At 40.3% G+C, this 16472-nt stretch overlaps 1 protein-coding gene across 6 annotated transcripts in view; it reads right to left on the bottom strand.

Annotated features, from left to right (window-relative positions):
• Col4a3 (collagen type IV alpha 3 chain) overlaps positions 1-16472 on the bottom strand; it is a 135255-nt gene that overhangs the window by 79089 nt on the left and 39694 nt on the right. The window lies entirely within an intron of this gene.

Raw genomic sequence — 16472 nt, 5'->3', positions numbered from 1 at the left:
GCAGGGTCCAAGAAGCAGCCTCCGCAGGCTCCGCAGCCCTGGGCCAGGGCGGTTCCGGGACGGTTCCGGGAGCCGCCCCGCGCTCGGTGTTTGCTCCAATAAGATCAGGTTCTAAGAAGCACTCAGGCACTGAACCCTAGCAATCTGTCTGCAAGCCGCAGGCGAATTGCAGCCTGAAATTACCTCTTCTATGGCTGAATGAGCTGCGGTCAGTCGAAAACAGGGATGGTGACGTCAGCTTTCCAACATGGTGGCTGCTGGCCTCCTCTGTGTTCTGACCGGTGTGGAGAACCGAGATGGACCACTTCCTTCCCCCGTCTCAAACCCAGAATTCAGCCCTGAGTACGGTGCTTGCACGGCTGGCAGAAACTGCAGCGCTGTATCCCTGCGTCGCTATCTCCTCGTTTCCCAGCGCGCGCTGCAGACTCTAGCCGCGGGGCGGTTTGCTGAATAAGCAGTGTTACCCTCCGTGCGACAAACCTCTCGCGTTTGAGTCCCCGTAGCCGATCCTTGTGCGATGGAAATCCTTCCTCCAGGTTCCGGAGCACCCCACTATTGCTGGAAATTCCTAACAAGATATCCTTTAGCCGTCCTGACTTGTCATACTCCCACACAGTGAAGCAGCACATGGGGGCAATGCACTCCCCTCGCCGCCATCTTCCTTCCCCCAAAAACTGGGATCTCAAGAGGTGAAGGTGGAAGGAGCAAAGCGTGGGGGTCAAAATCCAGACAATTTGACCCAGAGCTGTGTTCTCAACCAGCACGCTGTGATCCTTGACTGGCTCTGTGGGCCACCAAGACACTGAGGGAAGGAGACTATGTTTCTGTCCCTCATCCTGTCACTGTGCCCTAAATGATGTATTGTAAACCCCAAGGACAAACATAATATGGTAGTTCATGTAATTAGCTGTATAAACCAAATGGCAGCCCTCAGACCATATTCAGTTCTCTGCCCATTTCTGTGTGCCCTGTGAGCTAAGAACAGTTTTTGTATTTTACATGGTTGAAAAAAAAAGTAAAAATATTTTGTGAGGGGCTGGTATTGTGGCTCAGTAGTAGAGCGCTTGCCTAGTACATGTGAGGCACTGGGTTTGATCCTTAACCACATAAAAATAAATAAAGGTATCATGTCCATCTATACCTAATGTGTGTGTGTGTGTATATATATATATATAATATTTTTATTATATATGTGATAAAAATATATTTGTGTGTCATGTGAAAATAATATATACTTAAAGTTTCAATGTCCTAAAGAAAAAGTTTGTATTTCATCAATAAAAATGTTGTGAATATCTGTTTTCTCTCTTTTTATGTAGATATCTACCTAATATCCTGATATTGTCTCTTAGCTTACAAAGTCTACTTTTTTTACTATCTGGTCCTTTGTAGGAAAAGCTTGCTGACCCCTGGGGTAAATGATGCTGATTACATTTTCCTTTTGCATCAGTATAAAAGTTGTATTAAAAATTTAATATAGAAACTAAAAAAAGAATTGGCTTCAAAGTTCTGTGAGGAATGGTCTTCCATCTCAGAACAGCAGCTGGAATCACCCTCTTGTTTCCACCTCTTTCTTACTTTCCTCCCCTCTCCTCACTATACTTTGGTTCAAGGGTTAGGGGGACACAGGAAGTGCACTTTGGAGATTGGATGAACCCAGGTTGCCACATAGTTCAGAAGTCCCTAATGTTTTGAACTTCACAAAGCAAGCAGTGAAATAGAAACATTTTAAAATGCAGATCATTTTAGGATAGTCTTATTTGTATTTTTTTACCTATTGGCTATGACCAACTCCAACACAAAACAGCCAACCCACTCACCCATCTGTCAATCAACAGAAAATCTATTATGTATTATAATCACATTCTATTAAAAAAAGAAAATTAAAATACTATAAAGGAAGCAAGTAAATGCTCAAGGAATAAAAGGTGTTCCTTTAAGATGGAAACTCTCATTTCTGTCACTTCTCTCCATCTGGTGAAAGTCACACTGGCCAGCACAGGGAGCACTGAACTGCCTCACAAAGCTTCTCTTACCTTCCCCCATCTCTTCTTGTCAGTCACTGTTTTAGTCAGCTTTTTTGCTGCTGTGACTAAAAGGACCTGACCAGCACAATCGTGGAGAACGAAAAGTTTATTTGAGGGTGCATGGTTTCAGAGGTCTTAGTCCATAGAAGGCCGGCTCCATTCCTCAGGACCCAAGGTGAGGCTGATAGTCATGGAGAAAGAGTATGGCAGAGAGAAGCAGCTCACATAGTGATCAGAAAGCAGAAAGAGAGAGACTCCATGCTCAAGATACAAAATCTATACCCCACAGCCACGCCCCCAATGAACCACTTTCTCCTGCCACACCCACCCACCTCCAGCCACCACCCAGTTAATCCCATCAGGGGGTCCATTCACTGATTAGGTTAAGGCTATAACCCCATCAGTTCTCCTTCAAACCTTCCTGCATTGTCTCACACGTGAGCTTTTTGGGGACACTTCACATCCAAACCATCACAGCCACTATTTGCTTTGTCACCCACTGCTGCAGAATATTCTGAGAAGTGAAAGAAAGGGACTCTCACAGAGTCATGATACTAGTAAGTTAATTTTTTAAAGTCTTTCCTGTAATTGACACAATTTTTTGGGAACCAATACTTCTTATCATAAAAATTGCCATAAATGCCCCCAATGACAGAGAAAGTCCAGGCTGACAAGTACATACATATGTTGGGGTACCTAGAAGCCCCTCAGGTGGCACATCTGGCTTATCTGTTTGTAGGAAGAGGTCTTTTTGAAAATATTATTTAAAAGAAATAAAGCATATGTGGTTTGTATACAAGCCTGTTGGTCCCCTTTTCATTTGACGATCAGTGAAGGAGCACTTGATGAGCTTGTGCCTGTGGACTGACCATTGAACCAAGTACTTAAGGGTTCTCCAGGTGACTCCCGGGTCTGCTTGCTGGTGAGCCCATACTTAGGTCTGTCCATGCATAGACTGTCCAGATGCTTTGCTTTTCTATTTGGAGCTCACCTGACTAAATACACCAATGGTCAGAAACAAGAACCAAAGTCTCTACAAAAAGTTTTACATCTTTCAGTTTTGGAGTCTGGGAGAGTATGTAGAAATTCTTAGAAATTTTATTTTAGTAACAGAAATGTTAGACATTTCAAGGAAACATCTATTTGTGTCTGTGAACCAATAAACACCAAGAAAGGAATGCCAAATGCCGCGGGTCAGCCGTAAGACAAGGCCACTGTTCCAGATGCCTCCTTTAGATTCCAGGGAAAACTCAGGTGCCATTGCTGTACAACATGGTCATGGCTCCAGTAGCAATATCATTTGGAATAATAAACAGGAAAACCAGGCTCCCTTGCGTGTGAGTTAATCCAGAAAGAGTTGATTAAGTACTTTTACGTGCATCCTCTCCTTTTGAAAACAAGAAAACTTGGTGGGTAGAGAATAAAAATGCACCAACCATCAAGACAAACAGGTGAGAAAGACAGAAGCAGATAAAAAGTGTCAATTCATGTTTGGAAGATGGATGCCACACGGAGGCTTCGCAGGATTGTGAACACTTCCATCCGTTCCTTTTGCTCCAACAAAAGATAAAATATATTTTCTAAAAAGAAAATAAAGACACAAACTCAAAAGCAAGATGAATGATTCTGGGGAGCAAAATGGAACAGAAACAATGTGGTGGGTGGGGCTGATGCCACCAGCTGCTTTGCTGAGTTTGGCAACCATGGTACCTAAGAGTTTGGCTCTTATGCATAGTCAGGGCTTGAACCAAAAAACACTGATTTTTATTTGCTTGTTTTTTGCTTTGTTTTGTGTTTTGCTGTGCTCGGGATTAAATCCAGGGCCTGAGTCACACCACAGCCGAAGAAACACCCTGTAACACCATTTGAATGGCTGGTGCTACAGATTCCCAATAGAGAGCACTCCCAGAGGTGGACATACCCAGAGCAGAAGCAGCAGACAAGTAAAATACAAGACAGAACATGGTCCTGTGTGGCCAGGTTCCAAGACAGCCCCAGTGATCCCTCTCCCTGGGAGTCACTACATTGGGATCAGCCTGTGCAACCAAGGCAGATATGACAATATGTCACTTTTGTGAGATTAGGTCATATAAAGACATCATGGTTTCTGCTATGTCTCTTGGATTCCTTCCTCTGAAGCAAGCCAGTTGTCACACCAAGAAGCTTTATGTAGAGGCCCAGGTGTTGAGGAGCCGAAACCTGTGGCAATAGCCCTGTGTGTGAGCTGTCTGTAGACCAATCCCCTGACTTCACCCAGCTTGATGCCGGTAGCCATGTGAGGGACCCTCAGCATGCACTAAAGTGAAAAGTTTGATGGGAACAGTGAAAAATAAATTCATGAAATATCCCCACAAAATTGAACAAAAAGGAACAGAGGTAAATAATAATTAAAAAAAAAAAAGCCAAAAAGATTTGAAAATCTACCCAGGATGCTCAGTGTCTGACCAATAGGAATTTCAGAAAGACAAGACAAAAGGCACAGAGAAGGAAATTACTGAAGAGCTAATACAAGAAACAATTTCTGAAGTGAAAAAAATAAACTTTCAAATTGATAGCATCCATAAAATGACCTCCTCTCACAAACACACACATAACCAAAGCACATCATCATAACATTACAGAATTCTGGGGACAAAGGAAACATTCTAAAAGTAAATGACAACAATAGTTACACAAAGGACTTGGAATCAAAATGGCTTCGGCTGTACCAACAGAAATATCATGAGGGAGACATGAAATAAAATCTTGAGAATTCTATGGAAAATTAATTTTCAGTCCACGTTTTGTTGTCAATCAAATGGTACATCAAGTTTGAGGAAGCATAAAGACATTTTTAGATATGTGATGAATCAGAAAGATAACTTTCCAAGCACATCTCTACAGTAAATAGCTAGTGGTGTGCTCCTCAGGAAAAGGAACTGGTCCGAGAACAAGAAAGACAGGGGACCTGGGAGACAGGATCTAACTCAGAATGGCTGAATGGAAGACAACGCTGAGCTGGCCTGATTGGACCCAGTGGGTGAGGGCCACAGGGAGGACACCAAGAAGACCAAGGTGTAAATAGGCCATGTGACAAGTGTGTCTGTAGGAAACTGTAGGGTTCAAAATAGTGTATAGACGTGAGAAATGGTGGCTTGGGAGTGAACACAATTTCCACTGTCACACACTCTGATTAACTAAAAACCATGGTATGAGCCCATCGCTTTTGTACAGTTTCATCTACCAAACAAGTCAAGAGATACTAAAAAACTTGGCAAGTTGGAAATAGCTCTATAAGCACCCCCCCCACACACACACACACAAACACCAGAAATATGAATGTAAATAAATGGGAGGAAAATACCTGCAAGAGTTGAAATCAGTTGCCTATTTCCACAGGGGAACTTGGGAAGGAGCAGTCAGGAGGAGTTGCTTTTTTGTTCTAAGCCTTTAATATTACAAGCATTTTATTATTATTTTTATGATGTGTATGTTTTAATTGCTAAATTAAAACAATAAAAAGAAAATCCATCTATTCTCATTTTTCTAAAAAAAAAATCAAAATTAACAATAAAAAGAAAGTTCATCCAAAATAATAAAAAGTTCATCTTTAACACGGAAAATTTCCTGCTACTTTACATTTAAAAGCCTATAATTTATTAGCTGTTTTCTCAAGCTAACAAGTATTCTAAGTTCATCTTCGTTAGTATTTTTCTTCCATTTGGAAAACTACTTAGTTTTGACTTCCCTGTAGAAAAAAAATACATAAGAGTAAACATAGGAAAATTTTAAGGAAAGATTATTGAGATGTTTTGATGAAGAAACCTTAAAGCTGACAATTCTCTGTGGACCCTGAGAAATCCCAGTTCAAAAGTTACCTCTTTCTGGAAGACTACAGGTGTGGCCAGAGGGAGACCACTGCTAGAAATCACAGGACATTAAGACTGCAGGAGGCCTCAGAGTCTACCTGTCTCATCCTCATTCCAGGGTTGGTCCAGGTTTTATCTGGAGCTTGGGACTTCCCACTTTCCCTTGGTTGGATGAGCATTTGGGGAGAATTGTGTGCAAACTTGAAAGCACAGAGCCAAGATGCATGTTAACTCTTCCCACCCGGAGAGCCAGAGCCTCCCAACCTGCCAGCTCTGTCTCTGGGGAGTTCTCCAGAGGAGGGAGAGCTCAATGTGGCTTCAGTGGGCTCAGTTTTGATTCTTATCTGAGTTGCTCACTACTATGCAAAGTATCTTCTCCTAAAAGTGAAGGGCAGTGGGTGCTACCTAACAGTCTGAGTGCGGATGGACATAGCCAATGAATGACCACCATAACTCTCCATAAAGGATAAGAAGAGAAGCTGACACTATGAATCTGTTTTTCCAAACATAAGATATAAATGTTCAGGATTTTTTTTTCATTTGTTTTGAGTAATATGCTTCTTTGATAGCATCAATTCACATGGAATTGTGATTTTTTTTTAAAAAAAATCCTCTCTTTAGTTTTATGGTATTTTACCATTCCTAAAAGAGGATAGTGGTCCCTAACTTTTAGTATATTTTAGTTACTTGGAGCCCCTAGAATCCTTCCTTTTTCCTGGGATCCCATCCCCAGTGAGTGGTCTGAGAGAAAGTTCTAGAATCTGCCCTTGAAACAAGCAGCCCCAGAGATTCAGCAGTAGTGGTTCCCCAGAGCTCACTTTGAGGACTAACTTAACATAGCATTGAAAAGAAACTATGATTCATTTAAAAAACTATTAATATTAACCTCTGTGATATTTATGAAATAATATAACAGCATTTTTATTTTTAAAAATATAGACTAGTTGGGATTAATGATCAATCCTAAACAAACTCCAAATTAGATTATGTCACACTGATGAAAAGCATTTATGACCTACAACTATCAGTGCCACATCTATATTCATTGGTGCACTTAGGAGGCTCGTTGTGCTCTGGTGCCCCCTCTTTCCCTGGCCTGACACCTTTGGTCCCCATGGCACTATGTGTACTATTCCTCCCAGTGACACCCTTCACCCTCTTCCACATTCCTGTGCTTTTCCACAGGGTATTTTGGTTGGCAGTGCCCACTTCTCTCCTGTTATTCTGCTTGGCTGTTTTGCTCATTCCAGAACAGTTCAAAAGTTACCTCTTTCTGGAAGACTACTATTTCCCTATATCATCCAGGTAGTCAGCTGCCAAATAATGGCACTGCCATTATTTGTTGACATGCATTTCTACATCACCTGACTTGGCTTCTCAGAGAAAGCCACATTCTGCTGATTTCTATGCTAACTGGCAAGGGTACTAGTTCATGGGGTGGGGGCAAAGGAGCTGTTCTCCCAGGCGGGAAGCTGTCCTCTTAACCACCCATGATTTCATGGGCCTGCTTGGTTACGAAAGAGGGTGACATAGCCTGAGTGGTGGGATCCAGAACTGGCCTGAGAATGGGCCAAGAAACATGTAACTTGCCCTGTGTAAAAAGTGGACAGGAAGTAAGAAAAGCAGAGGCCATCCTGGAAAGGCAAATGTGCAGAGAACCTTGAAAGACAGCAAGGTCAGTGGCAGGGTGTGGGGACCTCAGGAACAAGGTCAGCCATGGGGGCCTCCCTGGGTTTAGGGGACTTAGGGAGCGTTTTAAAAAACAAGGATGCTGAATTCAGTCACCTGCCATGCTCAGTGATATGATATCACGTTTTCTCAACCTCAAAATCATTTTCCCTCAAATACTTTTCCCCTACTAGTTTCCAACTTCAAGTGTATAAACAAATCCCTAAGTGCTATTCTCTATTCATCATTTAGCAAATATTTATTGAGTACCTACTGTATGCTAGGCAATGTTCTAGATATGGGGCACAGGGTAGTTTATATTCTAGTCTGTATGGGGAGGAACAAGATAAATACCTACTATGTATTGCATATGTTAAGTAGTTACAATTGTTGAGGAAAACTGAATCCAGAAAGTAGCAAATAAAATGCCAGAGTGGATTGTGGAAGATTACTTAAGGTGTTGAGAAAAGTGTTCACCTGTCAAGGTAACTTCTGGATAGGCCAGCAGGGAAAGAGGAGACAGGACCTAGGGCGGCAGGAAGGCAGTGGGTGGGAATAAGCAGGTTTGTTGGCCAGATGACCCAAAACAACAAGAGGGTGGAATTTTCTGTGAAAAACTATCAAGAATAATGTCCAAATACCCCTATACCTATCATAGTTTCAGAACCAGCACATTCTCAGTGGAGCTGAAGTCCCCTGTGTTGTCTCAAAATCTTCAGTAAAGTTCATTTATATCAATAGAAGTTGGTCGAGAAGCCCTCCATCTGGCTCTGGCCCATTAATGGAAGAAGAGTTGAGGAAATTGAGATGTTGGTAAGTTTCAGTCTCCCACAATCACAGAAAAGCAGGAGGAGCTACCAAGGAAATGCAAGCCCCAGGGAAGTACAGGCATCTTGGGAAGTTTGGACTTTCCACAGATGGAGATGATATTACTGAGGTTACAATCACACCAAAGAGAAGAGACTGGACAGGTATCGACTGAAAAGAAGATCATAGGGTGCTGAATATGTAAGAGAAGTCACAGGTGTCAGTTATTTAACTACGTAAGATACATAACTACTATTTTTAAAATTAGAGCATTATAGTTATACACAGTCGTTGGGTTCATTTTGACACCATCATACATGCATGGAATTTGATTTTCTCCTTTTCAGTCCCCCATGCCCACCTCTCTGCTCTTTCCCTCCCTCCTCTCTCCCTCCATTCTCCTTCCTCTACTCTAATAATCTTTCTTTCATTTGTTTATTTATTTTTGATTGGTGTTTTATACATGCACAAAGAGATGGAATTCACTGTGGCATATTTATATATGTACATAGCATGATTTTGTTAAATTCATTCTGCATTTCCTCCCCTCTTCCAGCCCTCCTCCCTCCCTCTTGGTTTCCTTCTTCCACTTTACTGATCTTCCCTAAGTCTTTATGATATTTGCACACCCATTCTTCTTAGTTTGTTCTAGCTTCTTCATATGAGAGGAAACATTCCACCTTTTTTTTTCCTGAGACTGGCTTATTTCACTTAGCATGATGATCTCCATTTCCATCCATTTGTAGGCAAATGCCATAATTTCATTCTTCTTTATGGCTGAGTAACACTCCATTGTGTATAATATATAACAATTAATCAAGCAATCAAAGACGATGAAAAATAAAGCTGGGAAAATGTTAAGAAAAACAAGAGTGATTCATGTCACTGAAAACAGACTATGGAGAGAGTTAATCAGATAAATACAAATGATGACAGAGGGAGAGTCGTCATATAAAAATAAATAAGCAAATGAAAGCTATGGCTCTGGAAAAACAAACATTTGGATATTTTAGATGTTTTGATGATGGACTGAATTTTTCTTCTCATCCAGATGGCTAATATCAAATAAATAGAATCTCAGAAGCAGACAATAAAGCCAAGGGAGAAATAACCTGAGTCCTTAGGATTGGCAAAGGGGACAAGTAATCCAGCAGCTGGCACAGCACAGTATTCTAAGTAGGAAGGACACAAAGAACAGAATAATGCAGGAGCCAGAAAGCAGAGTGGGTGGAAAAGGCAGACAGGATGGAAATAATAGGTCAGAGGACAGAGATTTCATTCCAGGCCATTTTATTGTAGATTGGAGGATGAGAGAAATCCGCACAGTGGTAACATCTGTTTTGCAGGAACACCAAAGGATATGAGAAAGCAGTTTGGATTAATTCTGAATTTTGGAACCCAAATGCAAGTAGACCAATATAAGATAATTTAGAATGCAAAGTTTTGAACTTCAGGCCACTAGATTTCTAAATGTCAAGTATCAGATATCTTTGGGAAGCCCTCTGAGATGATTAAGTTTTGATGTTTTCCTAATATTTGCTTTGCTTTGCTGTTTTCCCTTAATATTAAAAATATTTTGTTGTCATTGCTAAAATAGAGTTTGGTTGTTCCGGTTGGATCAACATAGCAGGCTTGCTTCACTGTTGGTTTTGGAAGAGGGACTACAGAAAGAACAACAAAAGCACATCTTAATTAGTTTTCTTAGGATAGAGATGGAATCAGTATCATATCCTAATAAAAAATGCAGTATTTTTACCTGACATCCTTTCAAATGTGCAGCTAGCCTCTTAAAAGGGGTTTTAGCTATTAGGACAAATTCAGAGTAATCAGATATGTAAGATGGTGCAGCTGTTCTTTCACTGGGCTTGGGAAGCCAGGGCTCATGAGAGCCTCAGCAGCGTGGGCTGCACCATGGCCATCCCAGTGTCAATACACTGTATGCTCAGGTGTTTCCAAATTGTCCTTGCTCTGGGACTTTACGTATTTTAATGAAAGAATGTGATTATTATAGCGGTACCAAGTGTTTTCTCCCTGGAGCATGCTCAGTCTTGTTTGCAGACACTCTCTGCACAAACAAGGAGAGCCAGTAATGTCCGTCCGAAATAATGCTTAACTTCAAGGCCTCCAAATTTTATTTCTTTGTCTCTGAAGAAAAATAGTCAGGTCCCATCACAGACTATGGAAATCAAGGATTCCGCATAAGCACATTTTTTTCTTGAAAAAATAATTATCTTTATTAATGAATTCAATTATTGAAACCAAAAAATTAACTGCTAAATGGTATATTGATACTTTTCACAATGTATAGCTTCCCTGGAAAAAGAAGGGAGATCAAAAAAATTTGCCATCATGTGGCAATAATACATCAAGCATTATTTTCTATTTGATATCAGGTTTTTCTATAGCCCCCAAATCTATCAACCATGGCTACTGGCACAAATACCCCAATAAAGAGGACAGTAGTCAAGAAAACATGATTAAAATCAAGATGAGCTCTTGTAAATGCTTAAAACTAACACATATGTCTTCATGGTGAGCATATACTGCTACCTGGTGAGTGATGTGCTTACAAATTGCTTGTTCAGCATAGGAGCAAGGTGGTTCAAGTTCATGTAGATAGGTAGGGGCACTAGCTATCTACAGTTATTAGATGAGAATCACACTTGGACCCAGGATTGTTGGGAAACACCAGGTGTCATGAGCTGTCCATGGGCTGTGTGTTGTGCATAGTAGCCTCTTGAGGGGATAGGCCTGGTGCTGTGACACCCTGTCAAGGGATTGATCACATGATGCAGGTGTGCCTCCCCCTCTAGTTCTGCCTAAGATCCCACACAGCACCTGAGATGGGTGTCACTTGCCAACATGTCAATCAATCTGCTGACCAGGAGACATCATGAAATAAGACTCCACCCTTGAAACCTTATTGCTGCCCTCTGATGCCCCCACTATAAAATAAAAGGATTCTGGGCTCACACTCTTTTTCCAGGATTCTCTCCAATGTGAAAGCTGACCCTTAAAGTCACAGAGACGTCCCACCCTCCAGCTGAAAAACTTATGTTGCATGATTTTTCGTGGCTTTCTTAGTTTAATGTTGCAGCCATCTCTTTTAAACCTAATTCGTCTTGTCTGTGCTGGATGTGGGTGAGAACCAGGTATTCTCCACAAGTCCAACCTCTGGATAACTGAAATTTACTACTAAAGAGCCCCAACTGTCATCACTTGTCCTTGTATCATAATCTCTCTGTCTTTTTAATGACTGCAAGTGATAGAATTTTCCTTTCATAGTGGACTCTTGACATCTAACTGAGGCTTAATAAATATTTGCTGAACAACAATAGTGCATGTATAGAAATATTTGAATCGATATCACTTGATCATAGGATGGCACATGGTTCACATGGTTTCAATTGTTAAGTTTTTGTTTGTTTGTTTGTTTTTGTTTTTTTTGCAGAAGCCTTCTTTTGTGGCTTTATGCATTCTGCTTTCCCATCTTTCTACTCTTGGTTTTCTGTCTATAACTATCTATACTTCTTCTCTACTTTGGTTTCAGATATGCTACTGATTAAGAAATTAGGCAGTTAAGGCTGCAGCTGTTGGTCTAAGGTAGAGCTCTTATCTAGCATGTGCAAAGACCAGGATTCAATTCTCACCAAACAATAAAAAATAAAAATAGGCAACCAAAGTTCAGTATAATTGCTTAGGAATTCAGAATAAAGAGACTATGGGTAAGTGAAATTCGGGAGCTTTGTAGTATTGTTCTGGTCTTTGTTGCTCTTCTCAGGGAGGTGCTTATATAATAAGCAACTGTTACAATAATATACATGTGAATTATATTTTAGAAAATCATTGTAGCAAACATAAACCTTACCATTTCAGTCTTTTTAAGGGTACGGTTTAGTAGCATTTAGTACATTCACATTGTGCAAGTAATCTCCAGAATCAAGTAATCTTTCATCTGGGAACTTTATACTAGATTTTTTTTTGGGGGGGGTTGTTTAATTGACTCAGAATGTAAGTATGAAATGAGACATTAATATAAACTAAACTTAAAACATAGGCTCTTCTCAGCAATGCGCTTTTACCTCATTTTTGTGGACAGGTTCACAATCTACCATTCCAACACCATCATCATCATTTCCTTTATAAAAAAATGAAAAAGTTATGTTTGTTCAGACATTCAAGAATGAGTCAGTTCGAAAACAAATATTTCCAGGTACACTTTTCATTTTTGTGGTGGCCCATAGGTAAGGGTATGATAAGAAAGTTCTTAAACCAGACACCCAGACTACTGTCCTAGGCATTTGAAAGAAGGCTCTTCAGAACATGGAACACGGAACAGACGAGAAGGAGGCTGACGGTGCCCAGCTGACCACATTTAACGGGGCTGGCTGGCGATTCTCAAGTTCTCCACACACAAACCTCTGAAATGTTTTTCACTTTACACAGCCAGTGTCTAGAATTCATAATGAGTAGGTATTTGAAGAATGGAAAGCCAGTTGTGTGCCCCGAGATAGCATTAGGACTGTGAAGTATTTTTGTAGGCTCTCTTTCAGGGATAAGTGGGGGGAAAGGAAAAGACACAATTGCCATGCTTCTTAGTGACTTGCATTTAGAGCAAGAAATGGAAAAGATCATGATGCTGAGCTGTCATGAAAGCACACTTCCTTGAAAAATGTCTGGAGGGAAATGACACATATCTAATTCAGAGAAGATACCAATGATGAAATCCACATCAAAGAAGATTTCTCCAGTAGAACACTGAAGTATTCACAGAGTCTGATATGCTCACAATTACATATACTTGGACTGAAGAAGCTCTAAGATCAGCTTAACCAAACTTTCTAATCTTTAAATACAGAAAAATAATAATAGTTATTAATAACCCTGTTCTCTTAACTATGCCTATATGTGGGACTGTACACTGCCATTGTGTTTTACCAAACAGAATTCTCAGGTCAATTACCATTCATAGTTTTGTAATATGGTACCAAAAAGTCCCTAAGGCTAATGGATTTCTTAATATGTGAAAGATGAAATGGACCATATTTCCAGTTTACTTGAGTGTCTTCAGAGCTTCTAGGAATAGTTTCAATTTGCAATCATAATCAGTTATTATACTGTGGTATAACTATTTTTTCATATGCCTTTCATCATTGAAAGTACTGATTGAAGAATTTACATCTCTAATATGTGATTAGAGCAGGGCTCACAAACTACAACCAATAAAGGAAATTTCATCCACATCCTGGCTTTACATGGCTCTTGATCTAAGATTGGATTCATATCTTTAGATTATCATGTGTCAATCAATAATGATAAAAAAAAGACAGCCTTTCCAGGAATAGCTGCCGTGGGAATTGAAGTCATTGCCTCTTGGCACACAAAACCAATATATTTCTGATCTGACTCTCCAGAAAAAGTTTGCCAACTCCTATTATTGAGTAGAAATAATTGGAACTAGACAGAGAGTTGTTTTTCATACCATGTGACTTTAGGCTGATCACAGAAAAATATAGGCTGGTACCTTGAGCTTTGTGACCTTGACCTCTGAGTCTCTACCTTCATTTTCACAGCTCTTCCTCCTCCTCCTCCTCCTCCTCCTCCTTCTACTTCTTCTATAGAGCATTATAATGATACATAGTATTTGGGTTCATTTTGACAAAATCATACATGCAAGGAATTTGATTTCAATCCCTATTCCCTCCCCCCTTTCTCTCTGCTCTACTCTACTAAACTTCCTTTCTTCTACATATACACGAAGGTGAAATTCCCTATGGTTGGCACATTTACATAAGAATAGAACAAGATTCTGTTAAATTTATTCAATTTCCTTCCCTCTCCCTTCCTCCCTCCTTCCCTCTTCTCTTTCTTCTACTCCACTGGTCTTCCCTATGTAGTTATGATATCTGATCCCCTTCCCAATCCCCTTCTTTCCATTATTTTGCTTTAGTTTCCACATACATTCAACCCTTGATAATCTGAGTCTGGCTTATTTCCTTTAGCAGGGTTGTCTCCCTTCCATTCATTTACTGACCAATGCCATTATCTCAGTCTTCCTTATGGCTGAGTAAAACTCCATTACACATGGCTCATTTTTTTAGAGCCTTTATTTAGTTATTTTTATTAGGGCTTTATAGTTATACATAGTAGTTGGGTTCATCCCAACAAACCTATACATGCATGGAAATACAATAGCTTTCTGATCCAACCCCTCTTCCTCCCCTTCACCCCTTTCCATCCTCCTTCCTCTATGCTACTAGACTTCCTTTAACTTGTCTATTAATTAATATTTGATTGGTTCTTTATCTCATCCTACCCTTCCCTCCCCTTTCCTTTATTTTATTCTAGCTTTCACATGTGAGAGAAAACATTGGACCTTTCAGTTTCTGAGTTTGGCTTATTTTACTTAGCTTGATATTCTCCAGTTCCATCTGTTTACTGGCAAATGACCTAATTTTACTCTTTTTTATGGTTGAGTAGAATCCCATGGTATATATAACAACAATTTCTTAATCAGTTCATCTATTGACAGGCATCTGAGTTGATTCCATAATTTAGCTATACAAAAGGCCTCTTTTAATTTAATTCTAGAATGTGTTTCAGCCTACACCTCAGCTACTTAAGAAATCCTGAGAGACCTAACTTTCACTGAACTCCAAGTCCAGCACTATGACCTTAATTTGCTTTGGAGGAAGTCAAGTTGGGTCAGGATAAAAGGAAGCAATTATGGTGTTTACAAGTTTTTAAATGTCAAACCCAGAAAGTTTGACCAAAATAGGTTTGTTTATGAATGGCCGAAGCTTCTCTGATCAAGGCAAGAACCATGCCTAGTGCAAGGGTCTCGAGTTTTGCTTTAAACCCAGCTTGTAGTTTCCAACCAGACAATCCAGGAAGGGATGCATCATCACTTGAAACCCCTCAACTACTTTCATGAAATCATGGTGCTTGTCTTATGCTATAGCTTCAGAGTGAGCTTAAGAATGTTCTTTTAGCAGTAAAACAAAAGCAATCCGCATTAAGGATGACTGAGAGTCAGGAAAAGTGTGAAGCACCATTCTGCAATGAGCTTGGAAGGGCAATGGGCCCATCATAGCCAAAGTCTATCTAAATATATGAGCCAGGCCATGCGCGGTGATGCACACCTGTAATCCCAATGGCTCTAGAGGCTGAGATATCTCATCCTATCTTTGTGATTGTGAGTTCAAAGCCAGCTTCAGCAAAAGTGAGGCACTAAGCAACTCAGTGAGACCCTGTCTCTAAGTAAAATACAAAATAGGGCTGACGAGGTGGCTCAGTGGTCAAGTGCCCCTGAGTTCAATCCCCAGTACCCCAACCCCCAAAAAAATGAGCCAGGGAGGGGTCTGCCATGCTGGTTGGGAAGACTTACAATACAAAGCTACAGTAATCAGGACATTGTGGTGTTGGTGGATAGATGGACAAAGAGGCTGAAAGAGCAGCACAGCTATATAACCAAAACAGCACGGGATGGCACCAAATAGACCTGTAGACAATTGGTATAGAACAGAGGACACAGAGACCAACCCGCATAAATACAGTTATCTCGTACTTGACAAAAGAGTCAAAAACATACATTGGGAAAAAAACCTCTTCACCAAATGGTGCTGAGTTAACTGGAAATCCACATGTAGCAAAATGAAAATAAACCCCTATCTCTCACCATGCACAAAACTCAACTCAAAGTGATCAAGGACAAAGGAATTAGTCCAGAGACCCTGCACCTAATAGAGGAAAAGGCGGCCCAAATCTTCATCATGTCAGATGGTGACATGATGGTGGGACTGCAAAATGGTGCAACCAATCTAGAAAGCAGTATAGAGATTCCTTAGAAAACTTGAACAGAACGGCCATTTGACCCAGCTATTCCACTCCTCCATCTATACCCAAAGGTGAACAGAGAGCTTACATTTTGAGAGCAAATTTTTGCCACACACACATCAGATAGATCAGCATACTATAGTAACACAGCCACATCAATATTTACAGCAGCTCAATTCACAACAGCTAAACTGTGGAAGCAACCTAGATGACTTTCAATAGATGAATGGATAAAGCAACTGATATATATATATATATATATATATATATATATATATATATATAT

The sequence above is a fragment of the Marmota marmota genome, unplaced genomic scaffold (assembly GCF_001458135.2).
Source record: "Marmota marmota marmota unplaced genomic scaffold, marMar, whole genome shotgun sequence".
Taxonomy (NCBI): domain Eukaryota; kingdom Metazoa; phylum Chordata; class Mammalia; order Rodentia; family Sciuridae; genus Marmota; species Marmota marmota.
Note: the sequence above shows the minus strand (reverse complement) of the source record. Positions and strands in the feature narration are given on the sequence as shown.